At 50.8% G+C, this 13757-nt stretch overlaps 1 pseudogene; it reads right to left on the bottom strand.

Moving 5' to 3' along the window:
* The window catches only part of LOC136544007 (probable LRR receptor-like protein kinase At1g51890), a 174645-nt pseudogene that overhangs the window by 124692 nt on the left and 36196 nt on the right, over positions 1-13757 (bottom strand).

Below are 13757 nucleotides of genomic sequence, written 5' to 3'. Positions count from 1 at the left end.
TGTCCTAGGATTGGGAACATGGCGTCGGACTTGTTCATCGCCTCCTTGATGCGCTGCCCAATCTCGCTGTTGCGAAGCGGCCGCTGGGCAAGCACTGTCCTACTGAGTTCCACAACCAGCATCATCCCGAACAATAGGAGGGCGCGCGCCATCAGTGGCGCCACCATCCTTGCGTGGTATGCTCCAATGATGCCATCTTTGCGAAGGTCGTGGCTCCTCAGGGATGCAATAGGCCTCGAGGATGCAGCGCATCCTCTTCTTTTCCTTATCGGGTGGCCCCTATGGCCACGTTGGTGGTGCCTCTTCGATCAAATGCCTGGTGAAGTCCGGCAAGGGGGCGGCGAGGTCATTCTTCAAGTAGAACCACTACGTGTGCCACCCCTTGTTGGATCTGGACAACTAGTAGGGCATGAACTCGGCTGCCCACTGCCCCTAAAGGTGGAAACCCGCACATCCCATCAGCACCATGATCTCCTTGCCTCAGTCCTTCTTCCTATGTAGGGAGATGGCAAAGAAGTACCTCCACAACTCAAAGTGCAGCTTGATCCCCAGGTACCCCTCGCACATTGCGATGAAGGCTACGACGTGCTAGATCCCATTAGGGTTGAGGTGCTGCACCTCAATCTAGTAGTGGTGCAGTAGCCCCTAGAAGAACGGATGAGGGGGATCATGAGGCCACGCTCATGGAAGAGCATGAAGGAGATGATGTAATCATCGAGCGGCATTGGCATGTCCTTGTGCCTGGGAACCAACCACTCCATTCCGTTGGTCCTCCCACAAAGAAGACTGTGCTTGATGAGACCCTCCATGCGTGCATAGTTGACATCGGAGCAGTACCATGACTCCATGGAAAGCGAAGACGGAGGAGCAAGGACTTTTTGGCAGCGGAGGAGAAGCAAATGCTACAGATCTAGGGTGTTGGCAGTGGATTAGCAAAGGCAACAGATTCAAACAATGGTGGTGGAAAGGCAGAGAAGGCAAGATTGAAGTTTAGTGTGCTAAAACATGAAGGGGGCCGCTATTTATAAGGCGGGGTGAGGCGAGAGGTGAACTATCCACCTAGATTTATGTGTCTGCTGCGCCACGTCACATTGCCCCCCCTGAAGATCATGCGCATGCTACCTCCAGCCGCTCCCTCAAAGGATGCGTCGAATGATAGTTCACCCAATAGATGGGCCAAGAACCATCACAGGTAAGGAAGGGATACATGGCTAAAAATGCTCCCATGACCCATTACGGCCCACGAGTTCGAAGGTTGGCTCACTGATGGGTTCACAACCACTCCAGGGCACCTTTAGAGCAAGGGGTGGAAAAGGATAGGCCTGCTAGCAGCCAATACCCAAGCATACGAGCGCTATGGGCATCTTGACCCATGTTCGAGTCCTGGCCAGCGTGCTGTCCATGGTTTTTCCTCAAAGAAAGGTAGCGAGCCCTTGGGACTGGATGAACAGATCCAAGAACTATATGCACTAGCCGTCAGGAATCTGGAGTCGGTCACTAGCTGACCCATGCCAAACCCCTATGAATGGGACACTAAGGCCCCACTCGAACCAGCCCATTAAAAGCCAACCGAGCACCATGGTTCGTCCACCGAGGAAAACATGGCATGGCTCAACCCCTCCATTTTGTTGAAAAAACGTTTGAGGGAGAATGATTGCAAGACGAGGCAACCCCTCAATTGGACCCCCGAAATGCGTGGTGGCTCAGGGGGGATTGGACTCGTGAAGAGACCAAATACGCAGTCATGTGACAACGGTGGATCGATCGGGTCCTAAGATGGGCCATAATTAAGGAAAATCCTCTCTGGTCCCCAAAGAAATCCCACAGCTACATGTCCTCGAAAGAAGTCCGGTCACAACAGAAAGGGATTGTAACCCACCAAGGCATCCTACCGATAGTAGAAGATTGAAGCCCTCAAAGCCCCTCCATCCGAAAAGCCTACGAAGGAGTATCCTACTCCTCCAAGGCTCAGGGCTACTGTTGGGTATCAGTATTAGGGATACCAGAAGAAGGGATCTGAGGGCCGTGGATGACAACTTGCCTAGATAATTAAGGACGTATTTTAGTCTTAATTGCCCCTGAAGGGATGGTTTTCGCCTCACTAGACCCCTTGGGCATGAGCCCCGTGTTGCCCGACCCTAAGGGTACAGGAGCCATCGCGCTCGACCCTGAGGGCACGGACTCCGTCTTGCCCGACCCCTCGGGCGCAGGCTCCGTCTCGCCCGGTGGGGTCCGTACCACCCCTAACCACTACAGGTCCAAGCGTGTGGGCTTGGGTTAAGCCTCTCACACTAGAAGGGGTGCGGGCATGCCTTGACATGATCCATGTCAATGACAGGACATGGCCGAGGGTTCGTATCGCTAACAGTGATGGGTGCGTGGGCGTTGTGCTACCTAATCAACACTATTTTGAAATAAATGAAGCTTTAAAATTTGAATGGTCAAACTTGACTAGTAATGTACATAAAACTATTTTAATTGGACACATGAAAAGTAATACAATTAGATTTTTTAATCAGAACTACCATAAGATAAAATGTTACGCTGGGCTTGACAAATAAACTGTTAGGAAGTCAAACCTCTTAGATCATCATAAAGATTGCCTTGAGACATGTACTCATAAACAAGTGCTAAATGATCTTTCTCCCAACAGTAACCAACCAAAGAAATGATGTTCTTGTGATGCACCTTTGTCAAGCTCTGAACCTATGTAACTAGATGACAAACATAGGAAAGATATATTAGTTGCCATTTAAGCTCCTTATGTGCTGTGGTTCATGCAGTTTATTCACATGTATGCCATGCATTTCTAATGTGTCATGCCTCATGAATAATTCATGGTGATTCAAGATTTGGTACCTTAGCTAAAAATTCTTCTAGGCCATGTGATGAAGACTCAGAACGCATCTTGACAGCAACCTCAGTGACATCTTCTAAATGGCCAAAATAGACGACTCCAAAGCCTCCTTGTCCTATGAACTGTTTAAAATTATTAGTGAACTTTTCTAGGTCCTTTTATATGAACAGCCTTGTTGGGGACCAATACTAGGGTACTCGAAGAGGAGCTAACAACCATCAACGATTGATTTATTCAAGCGGTCAAGAGTGCGACTACACTTCTTGCTGGGCTTCGCCTCGTCTGACCACCGAGGCCATGGGATCCGCCTCATTTGACCCCCGAGGGTTGGCTCGACCTCGATGAACACTAAGGCCATGAGCTCCGCCTTGCCTGACCCCCTAGGGTTGGCTCCACCTCAATTGACTCCCAAGGGCTGACTCTATCTCGTCTGACCCCCGAAGGTTGGCTTTGTCTTGCCCGATGTCCGAGGGCTGGCTCCGCTTCGGCTGACTCCCAAGGATAGGCTCCACCTCAGTTGACTCCCGAGGGTAGGTTCCGCCTCGGCCAACCCCAAAGGGTTAGCTCTGCCTCAACTAATGTCTTAGGGCTGGCTCTGCCTCGCCCGATCCCTCGAACACGGTTCCTAACAGAAGCTCACATCGCCGCCAACAACTATGGGCTAGAAAGTACCACTCAAGGTCAAACTTCTAGCATCGTGCCAGGAGCGGTCACATCTTAGCATGACCTATCCCCATGACATGTCATTTTGAGGAACTCACATCGCCCACAGTGGTGGACGTGTGGTCACTATGCTACCAACTCCCTGCCTAACCACCATCCAACGTCAGTCAACCGATGTTAGTTGACTAGCACCATACCGCTAGCCCCCCACATGGCTTTTTGTCAGGGGACCATCTGACCATTCCATCCGCTCAGATGGGATGGAAGACAAGAATGGTGCATGACACCCGCACATAAGCTCCGATGGACAATAGGACACCAGTACAATGCCGCTGCCACCATGATCTACAGGGTCAGCGGGACCCACACAAAGAGGAGGACGGTGCACCTCTGGGAGCCTTATTTCTTTTTCCTTTTTCCCCTCTTCTCTTCGGTTGTAACCCCTGCTTTCCCTTGGCCTATAAATGGGCAAGCAGGGCGTCCCACTAAAGGGGATCGATTGATCGAGCAAACACACCGCATCACACCAGATACTTGGGAGCTCCTCCCTCTCTCGCCTGTTTGTAACCCCAACTACAAACTTAGTGCTGGTAACACGAGTAGCCCAAAACTGGACGTAGGGACATTTAGCCTGAACTAGTATAATCTTTGTGTCCTCTTAGCACACCATCCGGGTCTGATGTGCAATATACAAATTTACTAGTCGGTGCTTACTTGAAACATCGACAGTTGGCGCGCCAGGTAGGGTCCTTTTTGCGCATCTCGACATCAACACCAGGCCTCGGATGGCTAATCACAACGTCAGCTGGGTCCTGGGCACGCGTGTGCATTTCGGGAACCTAGACTTTGTCATTACGATGGAGGGAGAGATGGTGTGGTCTTCCGCTGCCACACAACCCCTACTCTTCACCGGCCTCGACGCAATCGCTGAGGCGCCCAAGGAGCTGCAGCTGCATACAATGGAGGTCTACACCCCCGAAAGCAACCAGCTCGTCAGCTTCAACTATGGAAGGCCACATACCGTGATTTCGGTGCACGAGCATCTCGAGCTCCACCGCAACACGCGTGACACCCCCGACGCTCATAGACGCAAAGCGCCCTCAGAACAACCCGATGAGGGCATACCGGTCCATCTGGCCCAACAGGGTGAAAGGCCACGTGCCATGGTTCTAGTGCATGAGTATCTTGGCCTCCACCATGATGCCCATGATGCCTATAGGCATGCCTATAGTGACGCAAAGGAGGGGGCCAGCCACGGCTACCATCCATGCTGTGGCGGACGCTATGACAGCGGTGAGGACCGAAGCTCGAGCCCCGACTTGATAGGACCTCAGGCCTTTGTCGATAGACCCTCAAGGGCAAGGCAAAGCGGGATGAGGATGCTGATGAAGGCGCCTCCAAGCCTCCCAACAAAAGGAAAAACAAGCGGCGGTGCGGGAGCTCACTAGTGGCCAACGCCGACCGCACGGGGGGTCAAAAGCCCACGGAGGGCACCCCAAGCCACTTTGAGAAGTTGCTTGAAGGGTCATGCCCAAACCATGCTTTCCCTGCCAAGCACCTATACAAGGACTGCATTCTCTTGAAGCAGTTCTTGTCTGGAAGCTCTAACAAGGGGAGCATAGGACGGAGCCCAGCTAGATGAAGCACGCAACGTCGCCCTCCTTCGCTCGGCCAAGTAAGCAAGGACTGGCACAAGCTCTCCCCACCATAGGAGGGACTGTATGTCATCATAGGGATGCCTTGACCAGGCGCCTACGAGCTCAAGACCATCAACGACGAGGTCTTTGTCAACTCTTGTAACATTGACCAGTTATGTCACTTTTACCCTTAATAAATGCACGCTTTTTCTTATTATTAATTTCGTTGTCGAACTCCCTGATCTTTTGTGACACCTGACCCCAGCAAATGGTAGGGGGTCGGGCCTCACTCGTGGACTAATAAGGACATATCTATCCAGTAGATAATCTCTACGTCCGACCCTTTCTCTCGATTAAGACCCAAAAGTGAAGTTTGCGGAAATAAACCCTAAGTAAAACTGGTCGGACCACGAGAAACCTACGCCCCAGTAGCTATGGCACCTTTGCACACCAGCATAATCAGAGTTTCTTTTCCATGCCCCGGGCTTTTTGGTCTTAGCCATGGAAAGGGTTGGTACGCTTTGAAAATCTATCCACCTAGCAAACATTATCAGTGCCCGACCCCCTTTCATGTTAAGACCTAGGAGCTAGGTTTGTGGGAACAAGCTCTGAGTATAACTGTTCGGGCTTCAGAAAACTTACGCCCCAGCGGCTATGGCGTCTTTGCTCACCAGCGTAATCAGAATTGGCTCATCTGCATCCCGAGCTTTTTTGGCCTTAACGACAAAAAGGGTCGGAATGCACTAACCTTTTTATACAGAAAGGGGAGAAGAGCTAAAAAGATGTTTGCTATAATGAAATTTAAGAGCATGTCCATTTATTATGAGTTCTTCGCCTGGCTTATCTGCCTAACTAAATTCTTGCGTGGGATGTTCCTCATTCTCTATCTCTGTAGGAAAACCTTGTCCTAGCAGGTAACGCAAGTAAATTGGATGGCTTGACCAACATCGTGAAATGGGTAAGGAGCAGTAGGATGCCCCATGCAGGTCGTACTGACCCTGTCACAAACAACAGACCCGAATCCCGCTCAATCATGTCCGGTAAGAGCTTCCCAAACCCATCACTCTTATCATCAAGGTAAAACCTATGCCTAGGTCGATCGAACGGCTCCAGGAAGCTACCGAAAGACAAGCACATGCCTATCCAATTCTTCCCCATGAAGGATCCACCGAGCGATGGTTTGCTTTTAAAGACTATGGACCGCCGTAGGTAAGTGGAATACAGAGCTAAAAACGCTCCTACGGCCCATTAATGCCTAGGAGTTCGAAGGCTGGCCCACTAGTGGGATCACGATTGCTCTAGGGCACCCTAGAGTGAGGGGAGTTTAAGGACAGGCCCGCTAGCGGCCAATACCCGAAGCACGTAGAGTGCCATGAGCGTCTCGACCCTCATTTTGAGTCTTGGATGATGCAGGGTCCATGGTTTTTCCCTAAAGAAAGGCATCGAGCCCTCGGACCGGTCGAACGGATCCGAGAACTATATGGACCGGCCACCAAGAATCTAGAGTCAATCACCAGCTAACCTCAAACTGGGCCCCATGAAGGGGATGCCGGGGCTCCACTCGAACAAGCCCGTTAACAACTCACCGAGCACCGTGCTCCATCCAGCGAGGAAAGCACAGCACGGCTCAGCCCCTCTGTTCTAGTGAATGGGCGCAAGAGGGAGGACAATCACAAGACAAACCGACCCCCTGACCAGACCCCTACTATGCGTGGGGGCTCAGGGGCTCGACATCGTAAAGAGACCAAACACGTAGTCATAGACAGACGAGTCACCTCTGGTTGTAGAAACCGAGGGTAGGATAACGCATGAAACATGTCCGACCCCTACCGAGCCTCACAGGGCTCGAGGCTTGAGCCACCCAACCCTAATTTGGGAGACCAGGGTTCAAAGGCTGACCCGCGAAGGGTTCGAGGCTGCCTCACGTCAAACAAGAGCTAGGGGAGAAAACATAGATGAGCCCCAGCGGCCTTCGCCCGACCCGCCTAGAGGCGAACATGATCATCTCAACCTTCTTGTTTCGATCCTAACTCCTAGCTGAGCCCATAGAATCCCCATTGAGGGGGCATCTATTTGAAGGTGGGTTGAGGAGTAGTGGAACGCCACATGAAGGCCTTGCCGAGCCCATCGTGAATGATGGGCCCGGATTCCACTTGAACATGCCTATTAGCGAGCTCACTGAGCGCATCACTCGAGCCATCGAGGCAAGTGATGTTAGCTCAACCCCCATGGTTGTAGAAACCACAGATGGGGCAACAATCACAAAGTCAAGATGACCCTTGATCGAACTCCCGTTACGTGCGGGGGCTCAAGGAAAGTTGAACTCGCAAGGAGACTAAACGTGCAGTCGCAGAACGATAGCTCAGATCCTAGGGAGAGGGTATGTACAAAAACAAGAGATGTTTTCTCCTACTAATCTCGCTATCCTCTCCATGATCTTTAGTGACACTTGACCCCAGCAATGACAAGGGGTCGGATCTCACCCGGGGGGGCTGATAAGGGTATAGATACACCCTTTCTAAAATTGTCACCATGCCCGACCTCTTCCTCACGTTAAATCTAGTGGCAAGGTCTGTGGAAACAAATGATTGAGCATGGTTGGTTGGACTACAAGAAACCTACACCCCTATGACTATGGCACTCTTACTCACCAGCACAATCAGAGTTTCCCTCCTACACCTCAGGCCCTGCGGTCTTAAACAAACAGAAGGGTCAGAACACATGAACCCCTTTCTACACATAAAAAGGGAGGAAAAACAAACTTAAACAAACAAAACAAAATGATAAGTTTGTGCGATAGTGTAGAAGGGTCGGAGTTTGTCTGCTTGTTACATGAATGATTACTCGACCTATCTGACTAACTAACCCCTCCGGGGTAGAACTGTATCTTCCATTTTTCCACCAGGTCTAGCGAAAGAGGAGCCACCACCACCTCTATCTCATCCAGCTTGATGTCAGTGTAGCCAGGCGTGAAGCTGAGGCTCATCGTCTCTAGGTCGATGCTGTCCCCATAATGAGAATGAGCAATCACAAAGGATTAATGGACCCTGGCGCAAAGGACGTCCCTCTTGAGTTGGCGCACCCACGCCGTGATCTCGACGGCATAGGCCATGAGAGAACTGGTCCCCTCCGAGCACACCACCTCTAGGTCATTGTGCACCACTATGAGGGCGGTGCTTAGGATACCAAGCTTGTCGCTCTCCGCCTGAAGGTTCCTCCTTGCCTGGGTGAGGTCTATGGCTAGCCCGACAGAGATGCCCTCGGCCTCTAGCCTCTGGGTCATCATAGTTCCAAGCTTGGCCTAGAGGGAGCTGATCTTCTACTGTGCATTGTCATGCTCTCAGAGGGCTTGGTCATGCTCCTCGTGAGCCATGCCATGCTCTGAGCAGAGCCTCTCTGCGGTTTGGAGCAACTCGTCTTGCTCCTTGCATAGCCGGGCGATCGCCTCAGTGTCCAAACTCGCCTTCTCCTCCACGGCCGTAAGCTTCTCCTCGACCCCCAACTTTAGCTCCCACTCCTTCTCAACCTTGGTCAGAAGGTCAAGGATCTGCCGGTGGGTCTTGATGTCCTTCTAAAGTAGCTCATCCCTCTCCCTTCTAACCTTGGCGGCCTCCTTATCATCCTCCCACAACCTCGCCGATAGAACCTCGAATGCCCTCTCGGCCTCGTCCACATGCCGACGGGCCTTAGCCACCCACAATCAAAGACTATTTGTCTCCTTGGCAACGGGAGTCGGCTCGGCCACCTTCTGCTGGGTAGCAACAAGCTGGGCCATCACCTCCCGCGTAGCCACGCCTTCTCAACAAGGTGGTCCCAGGTTCCCTTCTACTCATGAAGGAACCATGACTTCCCTTGGCTATGAGTAATAAGGGATTGAATGAAGATAATGGTCTGAATACAAGAATATGTGGAAAAAGGAAAAAGCGAGAAGTAGGATCAAGCAAGTACCCAGACAACGGGGATGGCAACATCGGCCAAGGCACCCCAGGCATGGTCTAGAGCTTTGAGCATGGATGTGACTCCCACATCGAGGCTCTCCTACTCCATGCTCTCGGTGGCGTCGTCGAGGGTAAAGAGCGTCGAGGTCGGGTCCTCTAGATTTGTACACCGAAGTAGGGGTTTGCCTTGTGCGAATGAGTGGCTATCTCCTGATGTTAGGACCAGGGATGATTCCCCACCGGTCCTCTCTGCCACCATGACAACATCTGGAGACCCCTCAGCCGCGTCCCCCTCCGTCCAGCCCACATCCGACGCCATTGCTTGGGCCATCGGTGGCACGGGTTGCGACGCTGCCTCGGGCACCACCAAAGTTGTGTCCGGCTAAAGCCCGCCTATCACAGCTGTTGCCACCTCTACCTATGTTGGTGGGACCTAGACCACCTGTGTTGCGCCCACCATGGCCGGTGCCACCAGCACATAAGGCAGCTCTATCCGCCCCATCATCGGTAGTGGTATCGCCTCCATCATTGGCTGCTCGGTGACATCTAAGGGCATCCCTTGAGCCCCTACGCCTGCTTGTCCCGCTGAAGGCATGGGCATCACCATGGGTGGCGCCTGACTGGCCAGCGACGTAGTCACACTAGCGCCGCTCCCACCCAAAATGGGTGTGACGCCAACCGATGGCTGCCGCTCCACCTGAAGGACGACGCCCTTCTTTGGCGCCAGCACCAAACGATTACGCCACTTCACGATGCTATAAAGAAAGAAAAGCACAAGTGACAATGAAGACAGAAAATCAGAGGAGCTGGTGACTTACATTGGTGTTGTTGGGTAGTGTATATGTTTGGGGGGTGAACCCCTAGACCCCTACTCCACCTCGATGGGGTGGGGCCATTTCGAGCCCACCCCCTGCTCCTAGGCAAAGGGGCTCACTCCCCTTGCATCTTGGGGTGCGACGGTGGAGCCACCCACCTCTGCTGGCACCTCGGGCATGGCAGCAGATCCACTTGCCCCTGTTGGCTCCTGGAGCAGGCCGACAGCCTGGCCCACCTTCGCCGATCCCACGGACGTACCCTCCCTTCTGTGGAACGGGAAGGGCCCCAACTCTTACAAAGGCGAGCAAATACCCATTAGCACATCCTCGCCCTCTAGGTCATCCCACTTGGTGTCATCGACTACCTCATTGTCATCTTCCTCATCATTGTCATCGTCGCTATCGGTATCCTCCCTCGCTCCCTTGCTAGTAGCTTCCCTGCCTCTTCTTCCTCTTGTCCTCCTTTGCCTTCCTAAGCTGCTCGCCCTTGGTGTGATTCACCACCCTCATGGACGAATCCCTTGGTAGTGGAGCCAAGTGATCTGTGAGGACGAGGTCCCTCGACTGATCCCCCCATCTCAATATTAGTGTCAAAGGGTCGGGAGATCAATTTAAGAGGAGGCATGAGGAGAGGAAACTTACGAAGATAGTGTAGCCTGGTTCCGGCCACATTGGAGGATGCCCCGACACCAGGTACATGAAATCAAGAGGAACACCTGTGTTGTCCCACAAAGGCTCCATCACCTCCTTGATGTGCTGCATGACTTCAGAGGGGGAAAGTGTCCCTCGGCCAGCACCGTCCTGATGAATGATGCCTTGGGTACCATCGCATATAGCGGAAGCGCACGCCTCATCAGCGTCGCCACCCTCCTCGCATGGTAGGCCCTAATGAAGCCTGACCCCTTTAGGCCCCTCTCCTTTAGGATGCGGATGGCGGCGAGATGGTCTTGGATCTTCTTCTTGTCCTTCTCTGGGACACCCCACTTCCACGAATCCAGGGCCTCTTCGATTAGGCGGCTGATGAACTATGGCAGGGGGGCGATAGTGTCGTTCTTGAGATAGAACCAATGCAAATGCCACCCCTTGTTGGAGGTCGATAGCCGCATTGACGGGTACTCACTGACCCGGTTGTTCCGGAGGTGGATGCCGGCGCATCCCATCGGTGCATTCAGCTCCTGCTTCTTCTCCCCCTTCTTCTGGAGGGTAACGGCGAAGAAGTGCCGCCACAGATCAAGTGGGGACTAGTCCCTAGGAATCCCTCACACAAGGCGATGAACGTCGCCATGTACTAGATTTCATTAGGATTGAGGTGTTGTAGCTCAATCTTGTAGGGGTAGCGAACCCGCGCTCATGGAAGTGCGTGAACGACACCACATAACTGTCAGGCGGCGGCAGCATGTCCTCCTCACTAGGCAGCAACCACTCCTCATTCGCGGTCCACGCATAGAGAAGACCACGATGGACGAGGCCCTCCATGCGCTGGAAGGTGATGTCAGAGCGACACCATGGATCCATTGGAAGATAGGAGCAGATGGATGCAAGCTCGACAATGGCTGGGACACGGATGAAGGAAGCCTAGGCGATTGGCGATGGAGGTTGTAGATGCGAAGGCAAGGTATGAAACCCCGGGGGCGAACCCTTTGGTTTTATAGGGGCGACGGATGCGAGGAAACCAACCGTTTGCCTAGATCTCCATGCTTGCCATGATCTGCCACAATGTCATGCCACAAGATATGTGCATGCAATCCCTATCATTTCCCTCGAAAGACTCACCGGACATTTTGCCTCCCTGGGCAGGCCACAACAAGTTATGAGTAAGAGGAATACGGATCAAAAACGCCTCTATGGCCCATCTAGGACTAGGAGTTCAATGGTTGGCCCATCAACAGGTTCGATGACTGCTCAAAGCACCTTTACAATGAGGGATAGAGAGGGATGGTAATGGGAACGGGGATCCCGATCTTCCATCAGGTAGAGGTAACTATCACTGTGGCGGAGAATGACACACCGATCTGGCTTCAGATCAAAAGATCGAACCCTGCAATCTTAGCACCACAACTCCTCTAGATATCAACCAAGACATGGATCTGGTTGACCTCGCCAAGAAGGCTAATCCCTACCTGCGCAATGAAGAACACAAGCAATAACAAGAAGGAAAGCAACCAAATTGTAGATGAATGATTAATCTCATGAAGTTGGGGTCTCACAAACCGATAAACGGCGAAACTATTCTTGATAGATTAATCTAAGCAAAACCCAAAACCTAATAGCAGTGGTGACATATGATTATAAAGGTCTTAGGGTCATCGCCTACCCTAGACGTGCTCCCTAATGGGACCAAACAAGATACACGGTCCAACGGACCAAAAGACGGTGTCGTAGCACCCTGGCAGATTCTGGATATTGACTTGTTTTGATGATTCCTGTTGATTCTAAAGGGATTTTGATATGAGGCCACTTGGATTGTCTTCCTTATCAAATTAGCTTTCCAACCATATGTGGATCATCAAAAACAGAGTCTAGATGCGTCATGGGTGACCAGTTTAAGGCAGACTAGTCCTGGAGGCCGAGGCAGACTCGAACTTGAGTTGCTTTGGGCCTCCACCTTGGGGACTCGAACCGAATTAGCCTTGGCCCTCCTTCTTGACTTGAACACCCTTGCTGGCCTCCTATCCCTCCATACCATGCACCAAACATGGTCATATGCATGGGTGTCATGTCCTCATCATCCTCCCCTTCTTGATAAAAAGTCATCCTCGGCATCGATTGTGCTTGAAACTGATCTTGAACAACATAAAGGAGAACGGGGTTGCAAAGACAAAGGGAACTAAAATAATTGTGAGAAGGAACATGACCATATTTCCAAGTTTCTAGCATGTCATCTCACATAAAAATTTTAGCAAGCATGTAGACTCCATGATCCGAATGCACACGATGTATGTCAACATTATCCTGCAAAAGATTAGAACTAACCAAAGACAATGCAAGAATAGATGGTCTAGCAAACATAGGTAGCAACCAACAATGCTCCCCTTCTTGGAAGTGAACTTGTTTCTTTGAGAAACATGAGAAAATGTTTGTATTATTATGGTTGCCCTCTAAACGATCATAATTTTGTACAATAAAAGGAAAATTCATATTACTACGAATGTATACTCGATGTATCATATATTGTCCTTTGTTGTTATATTTGCCAATAACATGATATGTGTGTTTAGAAAACCAAGGCAAATCAGCATATTTTAAAAGGCTCTCCTCCAAACAATCTAGGTTACACAAAACATCAAATTCAATGTAACCCAAAGTATGTAAAGAAGACAATAGTTTGAACTCATCAGTTTTATTAGCAATATGAATAACATGTTTATTTTCAGCACAAATGACTGGTTCCAAAACATGTAAAACTGAAGCATCATCAACCAATTCATCTTTATCACAAGGAACTTCAAGCAGATTATCATGGGATAGAGATAAATCAAGAGAGGGTTCCACTAACAATTGCTCTATGATAGCATGGTTTGTGGGAAAATTTAGTACATTAAAACATTTCTCACCTTCCATGAGTGTAGCACCATGAGCATTACCTATGTTCTTAGCAGGAGTAATAGGTGCATTGTGAAGTGATGGCTCTAAATTTGCATATGAGGTTGTGAGCTCCTCATTTTCTTCCATGTCATCCTCTTGCTTATGGACATTATCCTATAGAAGGTTAGTCATAGCAAGAGGAATAACAAATGACTCTTCCTCTAAATGGTGCACCTCAGCATATGAAATCAAAACAGGAGGTGGATTAACAAAGATTTCTCGCATAAGGAGTTTCCTATCAATCCAAGTTTGAGGTTTATCA

The sequence above is a fragment of the Miscanthus floridulus genome, chromosome 3, assembly GCF_019320115.1.
Source record: "Miscanthus floridulus cultivar M001 chromosome 3, ASM1932011v1, whole genome shotgun sequence".
Lineage (NCBI taxonomy): Eukaryota > Viridiplantae > Streptophyta > Magnoliopsida > Poales > Poaceae > Miscanthus > Miscanthus floridulus.
The sequence above is the reverse complement of the archived record's forward strand: the minus strand, read 5'-3'. Positions and strand labels throughout refer to the sequence as shown.